This window comes from Pseudophryne corroboree, chromosome 10, assembly GCF_028390025.1.
Source record: "Pseudophryne corroboree isolate aPseCor3 chromosome 10, aPseCor3.hap2, whole genome shotgun sequence".
NCBI classification, from domain to species: Eukaryota; Metazoa; Chordata; class Amphibia; order Anura; family Myobatrachidae; genus Pseudophryne; species Pseudophryne corroboree.
This window is the reverse complement of record NC_086453.1, coordinates 299,903,505-299,929,606: the sequence shown is the minus strand read 5'-3', so window position 1 is coordinate 299,929,606 and position 26,102 is coordinate 299,903,505. Positions and strand designations below refer to the sequence as shown.

General features: G+C 46.1%; 1 protein-coding gene across 3 annotated transcripts in view; it reads right to left on the bottom strand.

Moving 5' to 3' along the window:
• Nucleotides 1–1,830, bottom strand: part of GPR153 (G protein-coupled receptor 153) — a 101,647-nt gene extending 99,817 nt beyond the window's left edge. Inside the window, exon 1 of one of the 3 annotated variants that reach the window (XM_063943425.1) lies at nt 1,334–1,830. The gene's annotated coding sequence lies outside the window, so the exon portion shown is untranslated. Of the gene's footprint in view, nt 1–312; nt 388–1,333 lie in introns of those variants that run through there. The other 2 variants (XM_063943423.1, XM_063943424.1) reach the window with 2 other exon arrangements.
• Nucleotides 1,831–26,102: the final 24,272 nt, after the last annotated feature.

Here is a 26,102-nt window from a genome sequence, read left to right as displayed (position 1 = left end):
GTGCAATGTGGTTTTCCAGTTTCCATGATCCCTTGTTACAGCAGATTGCCACCCACCAGCTGTACCAGAAGTGATGCTATATAGATCCGCTCATGTTTCCTAAATTATTCTATAACACATTCTCATCGCTGCCACAGTCAATTACATTAATTATAATTAAATAATCGGCAAAAATAAATTTCATGCGCCATTATATTACTGTAAGCCTGTCCTTTGTGTACCTAGTATACACACACATACACACAAGTGTACACAGATGATATGTGCACACAACAGTATATGACAACAAACCCACAACAAAGAGGAACACACCACATTTCTGCATAGTGGTCAGTGGGATCTGGTCACGCAGCTCATCAGGGTCCATCTGCTGAGAGGAGTGTAGGCTGAGCCCCCCACCCCCCTTCCCTGCATAAGCTGCGTGGGGGGATCCCGTGCAAACCCCCTATTGTGCCTTCATTAACCCTTCAGCAGCCAGCAGCTTAGCATTAAACACGTGTGCTGTGGAGCATTACAAGATCAAACCTCGATGTGCGTGGGGCTTTGGCATTCCACGCGTGTTTTACCCTCTGTTATTCATCTTTGACACAATGAAATTCCCATGCAATGTATCTTATTCTAAATACTTCAGGCTCACCCCCAGCCCTTTGTTACATACTACATGGCAAATCTTCTGTGTGCTGCACACCAAGGTGAACTTTCTTTGTTTCATCACTCTTTGGAATAAATGCCATTATCTGGGGGTATAAGGAACCTAGTGGCACACGTGTGGGGGTATAAGGAGCCCAGTGGCACGTTTGGGGGCATATGGAGCCTAATGGCATGTTTGGGGGTATAACAGCCCAGTGGCAAATTTGGGGGTATAAGGAGCCCAGTGGCATGTTTGGGGGTATAAGGAGCCCAGTGGCACGTGTGGGGTATAAGGCACCCAGTGGCATATTTGGAGATATAAGGCACCCAGTGGCTGGTATATTTGGGGGTATAAGGAGCCCATTGGCACGTTTGAGGGTATAAGGAGCCCAGTGGCACATTTGGGGGTATAAGGAGCCCAGTGGCAAGTGTGGGGCATAAGGCACCCAATGGCATATTTGGGGTTATAATGAGCCCAGTGGCATGTCTGGGGGGTATAAGTAGCCCAGGGGCACGTGTGGGGGTATAAGGAGCCCACTGGCACGTGTGGGGGTATAAGGAGCCCAGTGCCACATGTGTCGAGGTATAAGGAGCCCAGTGGCATGTCTGGGGGCCCCTGCACCCCCATCACTGTGACAGGTGGTCAGCAGAATCGGCTCTCCTACATTATTTCCCTGGCAGGAGACAAGTATCCCCGTGTTACCTGCTGGATGGAGGGAGATCCCCGTCTCTATATAGTCCTGCTGCTGCTGCCTCCTATAACAGCGGAGAACTGAGCCCCCAGGTGGGCAATACATTGGTCGAAATAATTGCTCCTCCGGCGGCCCCCTGGGGTCCCCCAGCTGCCCTGCTCGCAGATTCACCACTTGCCAAGCAACTGTCCACGGTGAGTCTTCTCCCAGGCTGTGTCACCCCACGCAGTGTCCCCGAACACCCGTGGGTAAGCATTGTTCCAAGGAGAGACAGGATTTGCTGAGATACCTCTGTGGAGCTGTGTTCTGCTGGAGCAGCCCCTCAGCCCACTCGCAACAATGGGCTCACTCTCCCTTCCTCTCTCACTCCTTTCCTCTCTCTCTCTCTCCTTTCCTCTCTCTCTCTCTGTTGTCATTGCCCCCACCCCAGCCCTCACTTCTTCATCTCATCATTCGGGCTGTACACGGCGCATGCCCCACACTGGCTCACCCACCCGGCAGCCCACGGATCCATCTCTCAGGGAAACTTTTTACTGACACATGTGCAGGCTGCAGCCAGGACCTCCTCACACCCTCCTCCTGACACTCTGTCCCTCACTTTGCTGCAGGCAAATCAGCCTGAACTGCTCCACATATACAATAGACCTCCAAACACACATTGCTTTTCTTTGTTTCTTTAGCTGAAATAAAGGGTTAAATGTAACTGGTAGAAATAACATGTGTGACTGCAGAAGCTTTGGGAGGGGGTGGTATCGGGATCCTGGTACTTGGGATGTCGGCAGTCAGAATATCGACAGCAGCCTTCCGACACACAGGATCCCGACACCTAGGGGAAAATTTACTAAAGCTTCTAAAACTGAGAATTGGTGATGTTGCCCATAGCAACCAATCAGATGCTGTCTATCATTTTCTAAAACGCAATAGAGAAATGGTAGACAGTATCTGATTGGTTGCTATGGGCAACATCAATTCTCAGTTTTAGAAGTTTTAGTAAATTCACCCCCTAGTTGATAAGTATACTACCAGGGTCATACTGGGGCCTCTTTCTGGCCCTGGCATCGGCGCTTGCAAATGGGTGTGTGCTGCAAGTCAGGCAGATGGGGGGTGCCGCAAGTCAAGAGGCGTGGACTCGCGGCATACCCCTATATTGCTTAGCAACAGGGCACTACGGCAGCAGCAGCAGCGTACAAACCAGAGAGCCGGGAGCTGCGCTGCGCGTGGCCTTCCTGTCTCTCTGTGGACAAGATCGGCTCACCAGCCTATTTGCCAGACGTGCCAGATGGGCAGTCCAGCCACGTAAACTACCTCTAATCCCTAACCACCCTAACCCACCTTTCCCACAGCCTAACCCTAGCCTTTCCCACTGGTGCCTAATCCTAACCCTCCTTCCCCACATCCTAACCCTCCCTCCCCACAACCTAACCCTCCCCCAGCAGCCTAACCCTCCACCCTGCGGCTTGCCAGTGTGGAGTCCCAGAAGTTCTTGGTGCGGCGTTCAGGGTCCCGGCATATCGATCCATCTCGGGATCCCGGCGTCGGTACTCCGAGCAGTGTCAGGATTCTGGCATCGGTATTCCAAGTGCCGAGATTCTGACCGGATCCCCTTAGGGAGAGATGAGGTGTCAGTTAAATCACCTCTCTTTGAAGTGGTGCCCTAGATCCCATATTCCACACAATTCCCATTGCAAACATAAACTACTGCTAGCATCGCGCCCAGATTGCACTGAGTATGCAATTACTGATGAATTTGCCCCTAAAGCTAGCTGCACACTACAGTATGTCATTTTTTGGTGAAACTAACAATCGGCACAATTTTTCTGCAAAGTGAAAGGTGCCGATCTCAAGTTAATGCCGCAAAACTCTGAGTTTGCATATGTCCGTCCGCAATGAGGCCGTGGTAATCAGGATAAACTGCAGGAAATATTGGCAGATCACTAAGAATGCCCCACACATGCACAATATCAGGACCTTTTGGCCAATATCTTCTAGCACAGTGGTTCTCAAACTCGGTCCTCAGGACCCCACACAGTGCATGTTTTGCAGGTAACCCAGCAAGTGCACAGGTGTATTAATTAATCACTGACACATTTTAAAAGGTCCACAGGTGGAGTTAATTATGTCACTTGTGATTCTGTGAGGAGACCTGCAAAACATGCACCGTGTGGGGTCCTGAGGACCGAGTTTGAGAACCTGTGTTCTAGCAAGTCTGACCAATCCATACCTCCCAACATGACCCTCTCCAGGAGGGACAGAAAACGCTGCTCCTGGAATTCCCTCTTAATTTATGATTGCCATCACCTGTGCTGAAACACCTTTCTTATCCATTAACCTGCTCAAAACAGGTGATGGCAATCATACATTAAGAGAAAAGTCCAGAAGCAGAGCATTGTGTCCCCACTGGAGAGGGTCATGTTGGGAGGTATGTCAATCTGATAATCGAAGAGATCATTTCTGCCCATTTTTTTACAGGCTTTTCTCTAAAATGATCATGTTTACACATTACATCAGGCCAATTTCTCAATTATTGCCTATCTAGCTTTAGATTTTTGTCTGGTCCCAGCATTGCTCTCCAGAGTCTTTGCCTAGTCCAGAGGTTCTCAAACGCGGTCCTCAAGGCACCCCAATGGTCCAGGTTTTAAGTATATCCCTGCTTGGCCACAGGTGACTTAATTAGCACCTTAGTGAATTTGATTTAACCATCTGTGCTGAGTCATGGATATACCTAAAACCCGGACCCTTGGGGTGCCTTGAGGACCGTGTTTGAGAACCTCTGGCCTAGTCCCAATCTTGCCTTCCTGGAATTTTTTCTTGTCCCATCCTTAAAAGTTAGGTACACACTATGCAATAATCGGGACGATCAGCCAATTTTCAGCTGCTCGGTCCGATAATCTCAGAGTGTTCATGCAGCACCCAGGGCCGATTATCGTGCCAGAAGCAGGTAGATTGGATGATTGGATCTGAGTTTGCGCACAACATTTGTCACGTATGTTTGTAGCTGGTATGCATTTCCGATTAAAACATCACCTTTCTGATGAGCTTTAAGGATAGATAGTCGCTCAGATCTGAACAATAATTTGCAGGTCATATAAATTGCTAACTCTGATGTTCCCAAGATCGCTCGGAAAATCAGCAAGTCAGTTGGGTCATGAGTAAAATCGCTCAGGTGTGGCCATTACTCTGCACAGTCTTCGTCTGGATATTATTCCGGTTCCAGTTTCTCTCCCCGCCGCCTTTGTATAGTTCCAGTCTTTCTTCCCCTGGATTTGTGTCTTGTCCTAGACAGCCTTTCTCTTCAGGGAAATTTGGTCCCAGTCTTTCTCCTCTGGGTCCTGCTGCGTTTATATAGCTCACATTCACTTTTGCTCGAGACCTTATATTGCATTTATCTGCCTGTTCCCTAAATATTTCAGCCATTGCTTTCTGTCTGCCTTTAGCTAGGCACCATTTTACCCTTTAAAGTCTCTTCTATGTTAACCCTTTAGGGTTCGACTGCTTTTTAAGGGTGATCCTTTTCCATCCGTATCTACACAGATAAGTGTAATAGCTGTTTTTCAACCTGAGATAAAATGATCTCAGTCCCTTAGGATGGGTTAATATAAAGTAAATAATTTGGTCTGAAGGATATGTCTCTAAATATAGGCCAGCCTGAATCCCTGTGCAGCTGAGTGTGTCTGTACTCTCATATATTTCTTACAGGGGCCTTTGTAGAGTGTCACGTATTGCATAACATAACATTCGCATTCTAATACCACGTAAGCACACAAACTAGCGGCCACTTGCAAATTCGGTTGCATCTTGCGCTTGGAGTGGCGGGAAGGGGCTTATTCATGCAATTGTGAGTCCGGCCTGGAAGCAGACACATAACCACCTAACATGAGGCATTTCTCTTGCGGATGTTCGATACATGGTGAAAATAAGCAATAATAATGAAGACAGCAGACGACTTTTGATTGGCTGATTGTGTATGGACTAAACCCACTATAAAATAAATACTGTATATAAATCTTTAACATGGCTGCTGCGTTATATGAAGTCATCGCCATCTATTGGCATTATTTAAATGATATTTGCATTAAGACCGCATCAGTTGGGAATATACCCATTTGGTTTTTAAAGGGGAAGATAATACCGCTTTCACATCGCAAATGCCGGGTTGCACCCGGGAATTGGAAATGGGTCCTTCCCGGGTGCAACACGGCATTGGACCCCAACACTGGCTTTCCTGACCCGGCAATATGCCGGGTCGGGTTGCCATCGGGGGCAGTGACCGTGGCGGCATCGGGGGCGGGTGTGGAGGCAGCGCTGGGAGATTATCTCCATGCCGCCTCTTCCTATGCAATGAACGGATCCTGGGTCGCATCAACCTGGCAACCCGTTCACACTGCGCCTGACCCGGTATTTAACCCGGGAATAACAGGCGACTCGGGAATTCATCCATGGCCCCTTTCACACCGCACAGCGACCCGTGTCGACCTGGCAATATAACAAGTCGATACCGGGTTATTTGTGCAGTGTGAAAGGGGTATAAGTAATCTTTGTATTTTATTAAATGAACTGAGTGGGGGGTATCAGGGGAATTGGTTATTAGAATATGAACTGTATTATCTTGCTTCTCCTTCAATGCGTAGTCTCACACAGTAGTTGCTTAGTGCATGCTGCCATAAGTCAATTCCACATCAGAGTAAATTACATGATAAATAAAACATTTATAGAACAAATGTCCTGTTTCCACAGAATATATGTCTATAAAGAATATACGTACATTTTATGGTATGTTAGCTAATGTGCCCGGTTTCACCCGGGTAGACCTTCGATATTTAGTGTTTCAATTTCCTACATCCCATCTTATATGCTTACAGTAGTTCATTTTATGCCTGTGCGGTACAGGAGCGTGGTAGTATCAAGATTAAATCAATCAAGATATTTAAACATTTGTTAATATGAATGAATTTTAGGTGGGTTCTAACGACATATGTAAACCTTTCTTTCTCTAATTAAGGATCTTTTTGTAAACCACATTGCTGATTCTCCCTTCAGGTGCTAAGATCATCAGGCAACTGGGTGAACTCACTCTGGAGCAGCCCACATAGCACTGCCCATTACTGCCCATGAGAGAAGCAGTCCTCCTTCAAGTGAATCCCTGCCACCTTTAGCGACTGCCCCTGGGACTTGTTGATGGTCATTGTGTAGCAGACCTTTACGGAGAAATGCAGCCTCTTGAACTCAAAGGGGTACTCTGATGGTATGAGTGGTATGCAAGGTATGAACACCGATCCACCCTCCCCCAAGCACAGCCGGTGAACACTGCGGCCTCAATAACGTACCTGTGGAGGACCTTCACTTGCAGCCTGGTGCCGTTGCACAGTTTGGGTGGGTTGAGGTGCTGCAGCAACATCACTGGAACCCCCACTTTCAGAAACTTGTGGGCTCGAGGCCAGAAGGGTTGTGGAACTCCATGGGATAGTAGACCACTTCATCTATTTGCACTATTAAGTCCACAGACCTGTACTCCATTTCTGCCTCTATAGGCAAACAGGGGGGGGGGGGGGGGGGGGGCACGGAAACCCCCCTCCTCTTGGCAAGTAGCTTAAATTATGACAACAATGGCAATGGTATATAATACGATTACTAGATCTGCCACTTCATGAAGTTTAAAGGCAAGAGCAGAGCTGCTGCACATGCCCAGTGGTAGCAGCTTCTTCTACTAAGTTTGCAGTGTGCGTGGATCTGAGTCCTCAATCAGTGCACTGGACCAGATAATAGCTACCAGAGAGAAGAGACAGAACCCTTACCATGAGGTGGGAGAATGTGTGCTTAGAAAGTTCCATACTGGTTCTATTATATTTGTGTATTAATTTATTATGGTATGCTTAACCTATTCCTGACCACTTATTTATATTCTTTAAATGTTTGATACAGCCTATATTACTGACCATCTTTCTATAGTGTAAAATAGTAATACTGTATCCAGTGTATAAAAAGACCAATGTTTACATTAATGTCCAGGGTCATCACAAGGTTCGGTTCCGGTATGAATGGTCGACCATGTTATGGTCGACAGTCATTAGGTCGACCACTATTGGTGGACATTGACATGGTCGACATGGACGACACATGAAAATGGTCGACAGATGAAAGGTCGACACATGAAAAGGTCGACATGAATTTTTTAACTTTTTTTGGTGTCGTTTTTTGCATAAAGTGACTGGGAACCCCAATTAGTGCACCGCGTCCCCTCGCATGGCTCGCCATGCTTCGGGCATGGTGCCTTCGTTCTGCTACTGCTTCGCTCGGCACAGATTACCGTTCCAATCGTAGTCCACGTGGATCGTAAAGTATGGAAAAGTTCCCCAAAAGAAAAAAAAGTTAAAAAAACTCATGTCGACCTTTTCATGTGTCGACCATTTTCATGTGTCGACCATGTGACAATGTCAATGTCGACCAATAGTGGTTGACCTAATGACTGTCGACCATAACATGGTCGACCATGTGAACGGATACCACAAGGTTCTTCTACCTTTCTCCTAGACTTCCGCAGAATGAGAGATTGTGGACTGCATTTGGAAACCCCCTTCTAGAAATCCTGCGTTTGCCACTGGCCCTCTTTGAATGACTGAAGTAGAGTGTGAGTAATGATGGTAGCCTTGTCATACTTGGGGGTCAGAATGGCACCCCCAAATCAAGATTTGCCCCTTTTAATGTTGATTAGGACAAAATCCTAAGTTTTAAGTATTTGTGAGGGAAACCTTTGTAAGCCAAAACCAAGTTGATATCTCATCGTGCCTAAGACATATTGAGGAATCCGTGAAAACACATTTTACCCCTTTTCACCCCCTTAGGGGTTGAATTTCAAAAAATCCCTGCTTAGAAAAAATCCCTGCTTAGTGGGTGCTTATGTCGTGGAAGGAATATACTCCCTGAAGTTCATGTTTCTTGGTCCCGGGCTTTGTGCTGGGCGTTGATGAGTCAGTTAGTCAGAACATTTTTATATATATTAAGCTAGAGCATAAAAGCGTACATGATAAGACATCATCAAGCTTGCTGTTAATTAGCAAAACCTAGATTGAGGATCTGAGTAATACCAAGTAAAATGCCAATTTATTTATTTTATCACTTTCACGGGAATAAAAGGCAGACACTTGCTTGGTTTTTAATAAGTGTTTCAATTTAAGACTGCATCTCCCCTTAAGTGGAAACCAATTGGAACTAAACTAATATCGTACTTAACAAACACATCTAATTCAGTGACAGACTGAGAAGACATAAATTGCAGGTTACATATGGGATAACATATCCCCCTACTGTGAAATCTATGGGTGTTATAAATCACATACAAGCTCCATACCCATTTGAATTGAAGCCAGAGGATGAGTAGCTTTATGCAGGTCATCACTTATAATTCACAAGTCAGGAGCAAACACAGGATTAGCCAAGGGGTGGGGCTGGGACCAGGGCCGTCTTAACAGCAGTGTGGGCCCCTGGGCACAGCAATACACTGGGGCCCCTACCCACCCTCCATGGGTGGGGGTGCTATCAGCGGCAGCTTTGATGTCCCACGGGCGGTAGGGGGTGTTCTATCTTCCGCTCAGCATGTAGGACCTGGAGCAGTCATTTCTGATAATTACTCCTTTACTGCACAGATGGTGGGAGAGGGGGCTGGAGGGAGAGCCCAAAACTGTAGAAGGGGGCATTGGACTGAATGAAGGGGCCTAGGTACATGACTTCTAGGGTGGTAGTGGGTGTTTAATATGTAAGGGAGGGGTGGATAGTGGAGTGGTCTTAATTTTCATAATTTTCTGGTGAGAGGGCAGCTTGCTTGATTGCAGATATCTCAAGTTCCTAGAAAAAGATTTCTTAGCTTTGCATGGGATAAAAAATTAGAGAGTCCCACCTTTCAGGAGGTACTGGGGACACCTTTCAGGAGGTACTGGGGACACCTTTAGGGAGGTACTGGGGACACCTTTCAGGAGGTACTGGGGACACCTTTAGGGAGGTACTGGGGACACCTTTCAGGAGGTACTGGGGACTTGGAGATCAGAGTTCAGGAGCCAGAGCAATCCAAAACAAATATATAAAACTGCATATTAGGCATGTGGAGATTGAGCAAGGACCAGCTGCTTGAAGGCGGATATCTCTGGTTCTGGGCATAGTAGAGACAATCTGCCAGAGTCCACTGAAAGTGGAGAGTCCCAGCTCAGAAAAACTCTAAGTCATACAGAGCCTGAGATATCTGGCTGGGAAGAGCAATTAAAAGGCGTGGATGGGGACCACTGCTTTGAAGTCGGATATCTCTGGTTCCCTAGGGCCGATTTAAAAAAATCTGGTACCCCTGGAAAGAGGGGACCCTCAGCTATCAGCCTAGGGTCCTTATACTCCTGAGACCCTTGGGCAAGAGCCCATTGAGCCCATATGAAAAGACGGCCCTGGCTGGGACATCATTATGATGCAATATGCTGGTATATGGGAGGGACAGAGCCAAAATGGCACCCGTGAATCACGGCATTTCGCTGTGAGGGGCCAGTCTGGGGATTTCTAGGCACTCAGAGCCTCCCCCGGCGTGCACCACTGCAAGTGATTAATATTAATAAACACTGAAGAGATGAAATCTAAGCTCAGTGATTACAAGCGATGGCAACAGAACTCACTGTTTATCAGAATGTCAGGGCTGATGAAAGAAGAACAGTGCACCAACTATATTTCTGTTAATAATTAATATATGTAGCCTACTAATGTTACATGTGGCTCTAATTACAACTCTTGTTATGTCCATAAGTTATGTCACTTGTCAGCAAAACTACAGCGGTAGCAGGCGGATGTAAACCAACCGTCATTTAGCATAACGTCATAAGGAGCTAATAGAAATCACTGGAAATTTACCTTTCCTTTACAGTTCCCTTGTAGTTACCAGTTTTGGTAATTAGACATCCCAAGTGGTAGATTCATTAAGTCTTCTAACAAGGGAAAATGCAAGAGCTGCCCGTAGCCAGGGCAATCGAGAGCAGAGCTAGGCCCAGGTACTTTACAAGGGGTGTGGCCTAATCACAGGAGATGTGCTCATGTACCCATAGAAAAAAATAGTATTTTAGGCACCTCCATGGCCACACTGCAGCCCAGTACACCCCCCCCCCCCCCCCCCGGCAAAACAGTTAGTGCGCGCGCGCAAAAAAATAGGGGCGTGGCTTCATAGGGGAGGGGCGTGCCCACAGTTATGCCCCAAGTAGTTGTGCCCCCCAGTTGATTTGCCCCCTGTAGCTGTGCCCCCATTAGTTGTGCCCCGTCACTTGTTGCTTTGCCCCCTGTTGCTTTGCCCCCAGTAGTTGTGCCCCCTGTTTCTTTGCCCCCAGTAGTTGTGTCTCCTGTAGTTGTGCCCTCTGCTGCTGTGCCCCCTGTAGTTGTGCTCTCTGCTGTTGTGCCCTCTGCTGCTGTGCCCTCTGTAGTTGTGCCCTCTGCTGCTGTGCCCCCTGGAGTTGTGTTCTCTGCTGCTGTGCCCTCTGCTGTTGTGCCCTCTGCTGCTGTGCCCCCTGTAGTTGTGCCCCCTGGAGTTGTGCCCTCTGCTGTTGTGCCCTCTGCTGCTGTGCCCCCTGTAGTTGTGCCCTCTGCTGCTGTGCCCCCTGGAGTTGTGCCCTCTGCTGCTGTGCCCTCTACTGTTGTGCCCTCTGCTGCTGTGCCCCCTGTAGTTGTGCCCTCTGCTGCTGTGCCCCCTGTAGTTGTGCCCTCTGCTGCTGTGCACCCTGTAGTTGTGCCCTCTGCTGCTGTGCCCCCTGCCGCTGTCAAACACACACACAAAAAAAAACCAATACTTACCACTGCCCCGCTCCTGCTTCCCGACCGCCGCTGCTGCTGCTGGTCCGTCTCTTGCCTCCCGCGGCTCCTCTCTATGGGAGAGACGTCATGACGTCTCTCCCATAGCAGCGCCGCACAGACACTAGAGGTCAATACTGACCTCTAGTGTCTGTCACTGGAGCCGGCTGCAGCAGACGCCCACACAGCCCACGGCGTCCGCTGCAGCTGGGGTGCGGGTAGGCGGCGATGCCTGCGGGGTGACTGCGGCCCCGCCCCCAGGCCGCAGCGCCCCGGTCGCAGGCACTGCTTGCCCGCACCAAGAACCGCTCCTGTATCTACCTGCCTCCCAGCCTGCAGCCAGACAGTGAATAGCTGTTTTACATGCTGACTAGTGGATGGCTGGAGCTATCCGCCAATCAGAGTGCAACATTTTCTACCAGTCTCCCAGCCTGCAGCCAGACAGTAAATGGCTGTCAGGATGCTGATTGGTGAATGGCTGGAGCTACCCACCAATTAGAGTGCTGACAGCCATTCGCTGTATGGAAGCATGTTGAGAGATGTTGAGCATGTGGAGAGACAGCACGGGACTGCAGGAGGGGTATGTTATATTCTTTTCTATGTATTCCCATGAATGGGTGGGTATGGGCCCCAGTGCATTGCTTGGACAGGGCCTACAATGCAGTTTAGTCCACCCTGACCATAATGTATTTATTTGTAGATTCCCAGTTCATGGAACTGACAGATCCAGAACAAAGGCAGTCTATCATTCTGCTGTATAGTGTGACTGGGATAGGACTGCAAACACTCAAGGCCACATTTTATTGAGAAAACATGGAAAATATGCCGTGAAATGCGGAACGAGGTGGATACATTGGGCAACTTTTTTTTTTTTAAATCTTAATCACAATGGTGGTCATTTTGCAAACCGATTTCCTACTAATGAAATAAATAATCAAATATTTCTGTGCAAAGCCACAAAGACCCAATTTACAGGTGTTGTTCAAGTCATGAGGCTAAATGTAATAGGCTGCGATTTTTACCGCAAATTTGCACATTTTCCGAAAATTACAAATATAACAGCTTGCAATTTTGTTAAAAATCACAAGTTTTTAACACAAGTGAAAAATTGCATCCAGATGTTTTCCCATTAGAAAAATTTAAATCGCAAATGTAATAGGATGCGATTTTTTTACTTGCACACAATACCTTACCAAAAATCGCCAGAATAATAGACCAGGTTTAGACTGGCGATTTTTGGAAAAGTATGCACAGATCAGTGAGATCCGTACGTGCTGCTGTCTGTAAAAGAAAAGAAAGTGTTAAAAAATAAAAAAAGTGCAGCCCCCCCCCCCCCCCCCCCCATCCCCAAATCATAACCAACCCCATGCTCTTTGAGCCGTGTCCTGGTATTTTGGGTTGTTTTTTTTGTTTTGTTTTTTTACATGTTAGGGGTCCCCACTCCCCCAGGGAACCCCGACCAGGGGTGACTAGTTGGGGCAAGTGATGCTGAGGCTGCAGGAACCTATATAAAAGTGTCCCCCGGCTGCGGCATCACCTCCCTGGCTAGTGTAGTCCGGTGTTGGTTAAAAAAATATGGGGGACCCCTACTACTTTTGTCCCCCGTATTTGTGGAACCAGGACCAGTCCAAGAGTCCAGTGCTGTTTGATAAAATACAGCGGAACACCAGTCATTTTTTACCCGTATATTTGCAATCCGGACTGGCTCAAAGAGCCCGGGGCTGATTATGCTTCTGGGGGGGGGGACTTGCACTTTTTTTTATTTTTTTTTACATTTTTACCACTTTCTTTACTTTTACAGACAGAAGCATGCATGGATCTCACTGATCTGTGTATGCTTCTGGCTAAGCAATAAAACCATGACCTAAAAACCGCATGTTTTTATTACTAAAAATCGCATGTTTCCTTTACTAAAAATCCCCAATAATTGCATGCGAATTCTGTTTTAACCTTAAATTCCATACCCTATTACATCTGCGATTTTTAGTAAAAAATCGCGAGTTACAAACTTGCGATTTGGTGCAAATTTTTAGACACCTAAAAAAATCGCACCCTATTACATCTAGCCTATAGACTATGAAAATGTAGCAACTAGTCAATGACACACATGCGCCCATCAGCAAGGCTGTACATCAGGCATGTCCAAACTGCGGCCCTCCAGCTGTTGTGAAACTATACTTCCAGCATGCCCTGACACAGCTTTAGCATTCTCTGACAGCAAAACTGTGTCAGGGCATGCTGGGATATGTAGTTTCACAACAGCTGGAGGGCTGCAGTTTGGACATGCCTGCTTTACATGCATCAGCGGGGGACATAGGGGAGGAGATCCCTCTATGAAAAGAAACTTGAAAGTATAGCGCATAGCTATATACTATATTATGGGCAATGCCCAGGATACAAACTTAGTAAATCTGATCATTTAGCAGCTTTTGGGAGCAGCTTTGCGGTCAGAAATGGAAGGAATACAGCAGAGATATCTGCGGTGGACCCTCTTCCCTGGAGATGCATAGATTTCCTGAATCCCCTGACTATGGGAGATTTCCTGCAATATAAGTTGAGTAAATATACCCCAGAGAAACTTTTTTTTCTACATGATATAGGGGGAGATTTATCAAAGATTAAAGAAAGAAAAAGTGGAGAGAGATAAAGTAATAACCAATCAGTTGATAACTTATTTTCTAGGCTGTGTTTGAAAAATGAAAGTGAAGAGATGATTGGCTGGTACTTTATCTCCCACCACTTTAGTTCTCTCCAAGCTACATCTCCCAAAAAAATGAGTAACACCTTTGTAAGTATAAATTTAATGTTTGCAATCAGAGCGTCTCTTAGAGAAAAAAAAAAAGAAAAATCGTATTGCATCCAAACTAAGCTGCACTTTCATCACGTTCATATCACAGTTCTTCCTGCTTCATTTAGACTGCGAGCTCCTGCTGAAGCCGATACAGCATTCAGGATGGAGTAATTGCACAGAGCACTTCAGACGCACTGCTAAGAGTTAATAATGTAGCGTTTCAGGGTCTCAGGTCTCATGCTTCTAATATTAGGGATCAGCGCAGGATGGAGAACTTCAATGCTTTATGTATTACAGGACATTAATTCTATTTTAAGCGTCCACAGCAGAATTTGGCCGGCTGGATAATGTAGTATGAAATGCATGGGGAAAAACCTAGAGAGCTGTTAGTGGAGATATGTTTTGATTTTGATTGGCACAAACACTGTTCTGTATTTAATACTGTTGAAAGAAGGGAAGGGCACAAATTTTTCCATTGTATGAGTTCTGACTCTCAAGGGAAAGTCTATTTTTTTTCTTCCTCTAGACATAAGAGAACACTGGATACATGTTACAGTGTAACAATCTAAATAAATAAACTCTAGGGTAATGTACAAGACTAAGGGGGGTATCCAATTACCTGGGATAGTGCTGCAGCCACGAAAAATTGGTGTTTTTCCCTTTTTTCATCACCCCTATCCAATTAGTTTGTGCGAAAAACACCTGTTTTTCGTGCAAAAATACATAATTCCAAGCCGCAAGGCTATGTATTTTCGCGGCACTTAACACGGTCTAAGGGGCACTTATTGCGGATTATGCTTTGCCAGCATCAATTGGATAGCCCCCGGCGATACAATTACCTGCAGTAATTGACCGCGGGTAAATGGATACCATTCAAAATCTCACGATTGCATGATTATAATAAAGAAAACTTGGGCATCTTAAGGTTAAGAGGTCATAGATTCAAACTCAGTGCTTGCTAAGTTATGGATCTTGGGATAGGAGAGTTGCTATATATTTTAATGCACTTTGGAAACTCGTTCTTGCTGTAATGGGATTTGTCAATAATATAATTATACTGAAGATACTGAGAGGCAGCTTTAACAATGAGTGATTTTCTTGTTATTGCTCATTATAAATGGTGCTCCAGCCAATCCGCTCCTGTCATTTTTCAAACACATGACAGTGAGGAGCTGATTGGCTGGAGCACCATTTATCATTTGTAACGAGTGATAACAAGAACATCACTCGTTCTGACCGTGATAATGTTCACTTAGTTCACATAAGGCTCCTTTGAGAAATTCCACTGGCTGCGGTAGACCTGGCGCCACAAGACCTAGGGGTCTACTCTATTCATGAAGTAGTGAAAAGTGTGGAGAAGTGAGCCAGAGGAAAACAACCAATCAGCATTAACATTTTTAATTTGCATACTATACAATTGTACGGAGCAGCTGATTGGTTGCCATGGGCAACTTCTCCACAGGCTCAATTCTCCACTCTTTTCACTGCTTCATGGATGGAACCCTTAGTCACCTCCAGGAGTTACGGAGAAGAGGACAGAGCAGAGGGGACAACATCAATGGTGGAGGTGAGCAGCTGCCAGAGCGGAGTGGTGGAAGAGGGGGCAGTACCAGACAGAGAGGGTTTTTTTTATAAATGCGATCTACCGTTTTCTCAATGTAAAGCTCAGGGGAAAAAAAACATAAAAACAAAACAGATTTGACAGCAGCCAATGGTTTCTCCTGTCCACAGCACATCCTACATTTCTGTTTCTGGAAACCATTTGGAAGCAGAGCTGGGACTTCAGTGCCTGGATTCTGATTTCTCAGCACACAGGGCAGCTAATTCTATCAGTCCTGATTTTTACTTCACTTTACAGCTCTGTGCTGAATTTGTGGCACTCCCAGTGCTTCAGTACTTGCCTTGAAGCGGTACAGCCACACATAGACAGATTAATAATATGGCTGATGGGACCGCAGCCTGTTTTCACACACATAGGATGCCCACCTTTACCTGTGCTAGCTAGCTATAAATCTTTCCAGTGTGGTCATCTGTGCATCCAAAAGTGCAAGGACTGGGACACCCACTGTCAGCGTTTGTACACGCCCATTGCACCATCCATTGCACCATGGGAACTTGGGGATCCGGTCTCTAGGTCGACAGTAACTAGGTCGACACTATCTAGGTCGACCAATATTGGTCGTCAGTAACTAGGTCGACAGGGTTCCGAGGTCGACATGTTCTAGGTTCGACAGGTCAAAAGGTCGACATGAGTTTTTCACAATTTTTTTATTTTTTTGAACCTTTTCATACTTAACGATCCACGTGGACTACGATTGGAACGATAATCTGTGCCGAGCGAAGCGGTAGCGGAGCGAGGCACCTTGACCGAAGCATGGCGACCAAAGCGAGCCATGCGAGGGGACACGGTGCACTAATTAGGGTTCCCGGTCACTCTACTAAGAAAACGACACACAAAAATAAATAAAAAAATTATGTCGACCTTTTGACCTGTCGACCTAGACCATGTCGACCTAAAGACCCTGTCGACCTAGAACCCCTGTCAACCTAGTAACTGTCGACCAATAATGGTCGACCTAGACACTGTCGACCTAGTTACTATATACCTTCCATACCACACCCGGGAACATGTACCATTACTTTGTGAGGTGCAGGTATGTCTTCCTATGTGAGCAGTTGAGCAACATTGAATGCAACCACTGTCCCACGACACTCACATAACATGCACTTATGATGGACCAGCCTCAGTATGTTCTGTGACTTTGGGCCTGATTCAGAGATGTAAGCAAATACTGCCGCAGCTGCAATTTAGTACGCAGCTGCTGTGTGAAAATATGCAAATGTCGCAGCCGCCGGGATTTGCATTGAAATGCCCACTGGAGACACTGCGCACGGGATTGCAGTCACACGCTCTGACACATTCCTCCCAACATCTTTATAAGAAAACCCATCTGAAAAGGGGCGTGGCTTATGGAAAAGGGTGTATGTCTTAGTGGGAGTACCACGATCGTGAGCCACGCCCCCATATTTCGTCACTGTGGGGGCATGCCCAGTGCTGTATGAGCTGCTGGCATGCCCCCAGTCACCCACGAATAGACGCTGTTGGGATTTTGACCGTCGGTCAAGTGTTGTCAGGGTTTTGACTGTAGGTATTTCATACTGATCCCGCCAGCATATATATTACATACATAACATCTATGTTTATATGTGTTAACCACCCCCCACACCCCATGCAGTGTGAGGTCAGCGCTGCAGCCCGCGAGCAGCAGCCTCCACTGGTCGCCAGTTCCTGTTACCTCCCACAAACTGTCTCTGCCTGTCACTTACTTTGCAATTTAATCCTCTGGTCGACCACGGTAACACCATTGCGGCAAATGTGCAGTGTGATGTACGTATATGCATGCGCAGCGCCAGGAAATCGCTCCACAGTTTAAAACATTGACATCGCGTCCATCTCTGAATGAAGCCTGCTGCACGTACACAGTGGACATGCATACAAGGTACGACTTATACATATGAGCAATCAATCCTCTACCTCCGACATCAGCAGTGCCATAGTATTCCATACAATTAATAGTAGAACCTATGCAGTTTTCAGGGTAGATCACTGTAGTTGCGTCCCTACCTGCCTGCTCCCCCACACAACACGCCGTCTCCTATTTCCCTATATGCAGCAGTCTGAGCTGTGGCAGTGTTATTTTCCATACGATAAGGAAAACGTCTATTAATTATTTATCACTGGAAAAAACGTGCCTGGTTTCAGTGAAGCCAGCGATGAGTCTTTAGAAAGGAAGATAACTAGATTGTTAGCTCTTTGTGACATAGATTATCTTAATTTGCTCAATTGCGTGATTCAGACTGAAGGGTTAGCTGGCAGCATTAAATGTTGCAGCAGATGGTGTGACAGTGATTAGGCTGTCAGGCTTTGTAATAAATAGGTTTACGAAGAACTGTTAAATTGCAGGGAAATGTTAACCCCATTACTCACTGGCCGATGCGGAAGAGATGTGTGCTGAGCGTGCGGGGGAAGCGCGGGGGGGGCGCTCATTTCACTTAGAGGGTGAAGTGAGCGACCCGCTAGATTGGCTATCGCTGTGAGGGGTACATACAGAGAGATCACTGCTTATAATCTAAGCAATCTAGTCAGATTGCTTAGATTTTAAGCAGCGATCGCTCCGTGGGTACCCCCCTTTAGAACTCAAGCACAGATCTCTCCGTGTGTAAGTCCCACAACAATAGTGATGCGCAGCCCCGCGCGTCGCTAACCGTTGCTAGATTGGCACAATTTAGCAGGTCGCTCATTTCACCGCTGGGTGAAATGAGCGGTCCCCCCCCCGGCCGCCCCCCTCGCTCAGCACACATCGCGCTGTGCTGAGCGGGGGGAGAGACGTGTGCTGAGCGGTCACTGATAGACACATCTCTCCCCGTGTGTACGGGGCTTTAGCGTGGAAAAACTTTTTATTTGTCAGGGTTACTCGGAAGGGTCTGGGGGATAAACACAGACATGGGGGTAAAACACTGAAAATGCATTCTAGATAGATTCATAGACAGATTACTACCTGTGGAGATGTTTAGGGGGTGTGGAATGTATCGCTGCCTTAGGACAAATAGGGATTCCCAGCCCTTAGGGGAAGTTACAATATTCCATAGGTTCTCAAACTCAGTCCTCAGGACCCCACACAGTTCATGCTTTCCAGGTTTCCTAATAGATTCGCAACTATAATCATTTTAAAATGTGTCAGTGAGTAATGAACACACCTGTACACCTGCTGGGTGACCTGCAAAACATGAACTGTTTGGGGTCCTGAGGACCGAGTTTGAGAAACACTGCAATATTCAAATGGTCTGAGGTGAAAGGAATAAACCAGGGGTTCTCAACGCCAGTCCTGTACAGGTCATGTTTTGTGGATGTTTGTAATCGGGATGCGGTTAAGACGCCGGCATTCGGCATCCCGGCAGTTGGGATGCCGACACCGGAATCCGACACTGATCAGAATGCTGACAATGGCATCCTGATATCGTGGGGTTCGGCTGCGAGAGTGGGAGGGTTAGGGTCAGGCTGCGGGTAGGGGTTAGGGTCAGGCTGCAGGAAAGGTGTGTGTGTGTGTGTGTGTGTGTGTGTCTGGGGGGGGGGGGTTCAGGTTTAGCTTAGGTTTTGGGGGACTTTCCGGATTTTCACCTCCAGGAAGCCGCTGTCTGTTTTTTGACAGCCGGCATCCTGGGCTCCGGGATATCGTATGTATTCTCTGTAATCATGCACAGGTGAGCTAATCTATTTTGCTGGGTCAGTCGATTATCCCACCTTTACCAAAAGATATCCCCTAACCCCATACTTACCGACTTTTTGGCTGCTCTCTCCGGGAGAGAGCAGCTAGGTCGGTGCGGCAGGGGGTCCGGCTGCGCTGTAAGTGCAGAGGGGGGCGGGCCGGAGGCGTGTCAAAGGCGGGCCAGTGGCGTGACTACGGGATCGTCCCGTGCAAGCCCCGCCCCCGCTGTGTAATGCCGCTATTGCAGGCATTATACAGCAGGGGGCGTGGCTATGATGAAGCGATTCAACAAGAATCACGTCATCGCCTGCCCGGACCGCCCACTTTACTCGCTAAGTGGGCGGCCGGGCAGAGGGGGACCCCTGTGACCGGGAGACTTGCCTGCTCTTCCGGGGGGCCGGAAGGGTCACCCGATTTTCGGGAGCCTCCCGGCCATTCCGGGAGAGTAGGCAAGTCTGCCTAACCCTGGCCTGTTAAAAAACTTGGGGAATGCACGCAGCAGCTACACAGTGCAGGCAAGTGCCTTGGTAGTATTGGGCAGTCCCTCAGAGTGGTGAAGACGGGGGAGCATGCCACAAGGTCAACACCCATCCCCACAAGGCCACACCCCTTTGCAGGCACATGCCAGGAGTTCCTACTTTGAAATCTCTTATGTTGGGTGCTATGGGTATACTGTTCTGAGTGCAGGACGTGTCATTAATGCCAGTGACCAGCAAGAGCGTGACCATACTACTTGGCTTCCTTATTTCCCGTGTGTTATCATGTAACCATCTGCACAGCTGAATACTTCTGCTAATTCCTTTACAAAAAAATAGCCAAAATGACTGAATATATGTTATCTAAGAAGTTTGCTGTAATCCTCTCAGTGCTCTGCACACACAGCCATTCTCAGAGCACGCCAGTAATGCACTTTATTGTCATTTCATAGAAAGCCAGTTGTCAGAAGAATATTCTTACATAACTTTCATTGCATCAATTGTTATACAGGTTGAATATCCTATATCCAAATATTCCGAAATACGGAATATTCAGAAATACAGAATTTTTTAGTGAGAGTGAGATAGTGAAACCTTTGTTTTCTGATGGCTCAATGTACACAAACTTTGTTTAATACACAAAATGATTACAAATATTGTATTACATGACCTACAGGCTGTGTATAAGGTGTATATCAGGGCTGGCCAAACCAGTCCTCGAGATCTACCAACGGTTCACATTTTCCAGACCACCTAGCTGGTGCACAGGTCTAGTCATTACTAATTAAGATGTGCTGCATTCATTCCTAACTGACAATTCTACAGATCTCCAGGAGGCCTGGAAAACATGAACTGTTGGTAGATCTCGAGGACCGGTTTGGCCAGCCCTGGTGTATATGAAACATAAATGAATAGTGTGAATGTACACACTTTGTTTAATGCACAAAGTAATTAAAAATATTGGCTAAAATGACCTTCAGGCTGTGTGTATAAGGTGTATTTGAAACATAAATGCATTCTGTGCTTAGACTTTGGTCCCATGGCCATGATATCTCATTATGGTATGCAATTATTCCAAAATACGGAATAATCCGATATCCAAAATACTCCTGATCCCAAGCATTTTGGATAAGGGATACTCAACCTGTAGTGGTAATGAGCTGTTAGCTATAGAATGGAATCTGCGTGCTCTCAACTTGAACCATCTGCTACATAAAATTGCACTTCTCTGAACACTTATTAGGAGAGAAAAGCATAAACCTTTTCTATTTCTGCACAGACTCTTGCTGGTGAAGGTGGGGCTGATGTACCGTATTTTTCGGACCATAAGACGCACCTGACCATAAGACGCACCTAGTTTTTAGAGGAGGAAAACAGGAAAAAAAATATTCTGAACCAAATAGTGTAATATAATATTTAATAAACTATAACAGAATAGCATTTGAACTCAACAGTGGCATTAAGAACCATTATCACTGTCATTAACAAAGGTTTGAGTACGGTACTCTAGTTTTATGGAAACCCCAAGAACTCATCATTGCTAGAGTCAGAATTTATGAAGCTCATTTGCTCACAATCACTGACATCACTTTCTTCGCTGTCTTCATATAAGATACCGTCTTCACTTCCATCTAAGGCATTGGTAATGCCACATTTTTTGAATGAATATACAACAATCTCCTCCTTCACTGAGTCCCATGATCTTTTTACCCATTCACAAACTTGAGTGATGGTGGGCCTCTTCATTCGTCCAGTAGGTGTCAGATCATGATTACCAGCAGCCATCCATTTGTTCCACTCTTCTCTCATAAAGACCTTAAATGGCTTGTTGATGGAAACATCAAGAGGTTGCAACTGGCTGGTAAGACCTCCAGGAATTACAGCTAGATGAGTCTTCACTTCTCTGAAGCACTTTTTTGTTGGTTCGCTAATATGTGCTCTAAACTGGTCAAGCACTAATAAAGCAGGTTTTTTCAGAAGTCCTCCAGGACGTTTGGCCCACACCTTTTCAACCCATATTCTCATTCCATTTTCATCCATCCATCCTTTGTCATGTACTTGTACAACAACTCCTCGCGGAATCACTTCTTTTGGAAATGTTTTCCTCTTGAAAATCAACATGGGTGGCAATTTGGTGCCATCGGCACAGCAGGACAACACAGTAGTGTCATGGGTCTTCTCATGCCCTGAAGTTTTCACAGTGATGGTTTTGGCACCCTTCAGATCTACAGTCCTATTAGATGGCACATCAAAGGTTAGCGGGACTTCATCCATATTCCCAATCTGGCCAATTTCAAAGCCATTTTTCTTCCTAGCATCAATAACAAATTTATGAAAGGACAGAATTTTAGATTCATACTCTTTTGGCATTTTTTGCGCAATTCTAGTTTTGGTCCGCATAGCAAGACCACATCGCTTCATAAATCTGTAGCACCATGATGGTGATCCTGTAAAATCCTGAATGCCTTTCTCTATAGAAATGCGTTTCGCTTCAAATATGATCATTTTTGTTGAGACAGAGAAGCCATTATTCCGGTGACGTATGATCCATTCTTTCATGTCCACCTCCAACTGTGGCCACTTTGCAACATGCCCACGGAAAGTGTGCTTACTTTTATCTGCTTTTTGCAGCTGATCCTCCTGTTTCCTCCACTCTCTAATCATTTTTTCAGTTGGAGGAGGTCCAAAATGTCTCTCCGCTGCTCTGTTTCCATGCTCCTTAGCATATTTTACTACCTCTAGTTTAAAAGGATTTTTATATGCTAGCCTTTTCTGCTTTATCATCCTTGCAATGGTCGCGGATTGGCCTCCCTAGTTTTCACCGACTCCTACAATACAGAAGATAAGCCTGCCTCAGTGTCTAATGTGGCTGGGTTCAGCTCAACTAGAATATGATAGCACAAACAGAATCTATCTATCACAGCAACTGCTGCATCTCTGCCACCCTCCTTCATCCCTCATCGTATATAGCGCAGCAGATTCCGTTACAGTGTCTTATATAGCGCAGCAGATTCCGTTACAGTGTCTTATCTAGCGCAGCAGATTCCGTTACAGTGTCTTATATAGCGCAGCAGATTCCGTTACAGTGTCTTATATAGCGCAGCAGATTCCGTTACAGTGTCTTATCTAGCGCAGCAGATTCCGTTACAGTGTCTTATATAGCGCAGCAGATTCCGTTACAGTGTCTTATATAGCGCAGCAGATTCCGTTACAGTGTCTTATATAGCGCAGCAGATTCCGTTACAGTGTCTTATCTAGCGCAGCAGATTCCGTTACAGTGTCTTATCTAGCGCAGCAGATTCCGTTACAGTGTCTTATCTAGCGCAGCAGATTCCGTTACAGTGTCTTATATAGCGCAGCAGATTCCGTTACAGTGTCTTATATAGCGCAGCAGATTCCGTTACAGTGTCTTATATAGCGCAGCAGATTCCGTTACAGTGTCTTATATAGCGCAGCAGATTCCGTTACAGTGTCTTATATAGCGCAGCAGATTCCGTTACAGTGTCTTATCTAGCGCAGCAGATTCCGTTACAGTGTCTTATATAGCGCAGCAGATTCCGTTACAGTGTCTTATATAGCGCAGCAGATTCCGTTACAGTGTCTTATATAGCGCAGCAGATTCCGTTACAGTGTCTTATCTAGCGCAGCAGATTCCGTTACAGTGTCTTATCTAGCGCAGCAGATTCCGTTACAGTGTCTTATCTAGCGCAGCAGATTCCGTTACAGTGTCTTATATAGCGCAGCAGATTCCGTTACAGTGTCTTATATAGCGCAGCAGATTCCGTTACAGTGTCTTATATAGCGCAGCAGATTCCGTTACAGTGTCTTATATAGCGCAGCAGATTCCGTTACAGTGTCTTATATAGCGCAGCAGATTCCGTTACAGTGTCTTATATAGCGCAGCAGATTCCGTTACAGTGTCTTATCTAGCGCAGCAGATTCCGTTACAGTGTCTTATCTAGCGCAGCAGATTCCGTTAGTGTCTTATATAGCGCAGCAAATTCCGTTACAGTGTCTTATATAGCGCAGCAGATTCCGTTACAGTGTCTTATCTAGCGCAGCAGATTCCGTTACAGTGTCTTATATAGCGCAGCAGATTCCGTTACAGTGTCTTATCTAGCGCAGCAGATTCCGTTACAGTGTCTTATCTAGCGCAGCAGATTCCGTTACAGTGTCTTATATAGCGCAGCAGATTCCGTTACAGTGTCTTATATAGCGCAGCAGATTCCGTTACAGTGTCTTATATAGCGCAGCAGATTCCGTTACAGTGTCTTATCTAGCGCAGCAGATTCCGTTACAGTGTCTTATATAGCGCAGCAGATTCCGTTACAGTGTCTTATATAGCGCAGCAGATTCCGTTACAGTGTCTTATCTAGCGCAGCAGATTCCGTTACAGTGTCTTATATAGCGCAGCAGATTCCGTTACAGTGTCTTATATAGCGCAGCAGATTCCGTTACAGTGTCTTATATAGCGCAGCAGATTCCGTTACAGTGTCTTATATAGCGCAGCAGATTCCGTTACAGTGTCTTATATAGCGCAGCAGATTCCGTTACAGTGTCTTATATAGCGCAGCAGATTCCGTTACAGTGTCTTATATAGCGCAGCAGATTCCGTTACAGTGTCTTATCTAGCGCAGCAGATTCCGTTACAGTGTCTTATATAGCGCAGCAGATTCCGTTACAGTGTCTTATATAGCGCAGCAGATTCCGTTACAGTGTCTTATATAGCGCAGCAGATTCCGTTACAGTGTCTTATATAGCGCAGCAGGTTCCGTTACAGTGTCTTATATAGCGCAGCAGATTCCGTTACAGTGTCTTATATAGCGCAGCAGATTCCGTTACAGTGTCTTATATAGCGCAGCAGATTCCGTTACAGTGTCTTATATAGCGCAGCAGATTCCGTTACAGTGTCTTATCTAGCGCAGCAGATTCCGTTACAGTGTCTTATATAGCGCAGCAGATTCCGTTACAGTGTCTTATATAGCGCAGCAGATTCCGTTACAGTGTCTTATATAGCGCAGCAGATTCCGTTACAGTGTCTTATATAGCGCAGCAGATTCCGTTACAGTGTCTTATATAGCGCAGCAGATTCCGTTACAGTGTCTTATATAGCGCAGCAGATTCCGTTACAGTGTCTTATATAGCGCAGCAGATTCCGTTACAGTGTCTTATCTAGCGCAGCAGATTCCGTTACAGTGTCTTATATAGCGCAGCAGATTCCGTTACAGTGTCTTATATAGCGCAGCAGATTCCGTTACAGTGTCTTATATAGCGCAGCAGATTCCGTTACAGTGTCTTATATAGCGCAGCAGATTCCGTTACAGTGTCTTATCTAGCGTAGCAGATTCCGTTACAGTGTCTTATATAGCGCAGCAGATTCCGTTACAGTGTCTTATATAGCGCAGCAGATTCCGTTACAGTGTCTTATATAGCGCAGCAGATTCCGTTACAGTGTCTTATATAGCGCAGCAGATTCCGTTACAGTGTCTTATATAGCGCAGCAGATTCCGTTACAGTGTCTTATATAGCGCAGCAGATTCCGTTACAGTGTCTTATATAGCGCAGCAGATTCCGTTACAGTGTCTTATATAGCGCAGCAGATTCCGTTACAGTGTCTTATATAGCGCAGCAGATTCCGTTACAGTGTCTTATATAGCGCAGCAGATTCCGTTACAGTGTCTTATATAGCGCAGCAGATTCCGTTACAGTGTCTTATATAGCGCAGCAGATTCCGTTACAGTGTCTTATCTAGCGCAGCAGATTCCGTTACAGTGTCTTATATAGCGCAGCAGATTCCGTTACAGTGTCTTATATAGCGCAGCAGATTCCGTTACAGTGTCTTATATAGCGCAGCAGATTCCGTTACAGTGTCTTATATAGCGCAGCAGATTCCGTTACAGTGTCTTATATAGCGCAGCAAATTCTTTTGCGCTTTACAATTGTAAATAGAGATAAAACAAATTGGGTAACAACAGACAGACTTGGAGGTAAGAGGGCCCTGCTGCAAGCTTACAATCTATACTGTAGACACAGACATCAGCTTTACAGGCCATTTACAGAGAATACGATACACAGATTTTTCTGGGACAGTGTGTGACAGAGGCAACCACACAAGCACAGCCATAGTCACAGTACAGAGCAGACGAGAACCTTTTTACCTCACAACATACAGTATTAGGAACTTTAAAAAAAATCCCCATTCATTATAAATTGAAGCAGCATCATGGCTCTTCACTTACTACCACTACTATACCAGTACTGTATGGTAGTATATGGGTACCTTAAGAAAGAGGTGAGGGGGGGGGAAAGTCACTTTATTGTGGCAAATGTGTACAGAAGGTTCCCCGCATCCAGCCCGAAGCACACTACTCTGAGGACTCGGAGGAGGTGAGGGGAGGGAGCGGGGGAGTCACGTGATGCCGCCTCTCAGATGACGGCGAGGCAG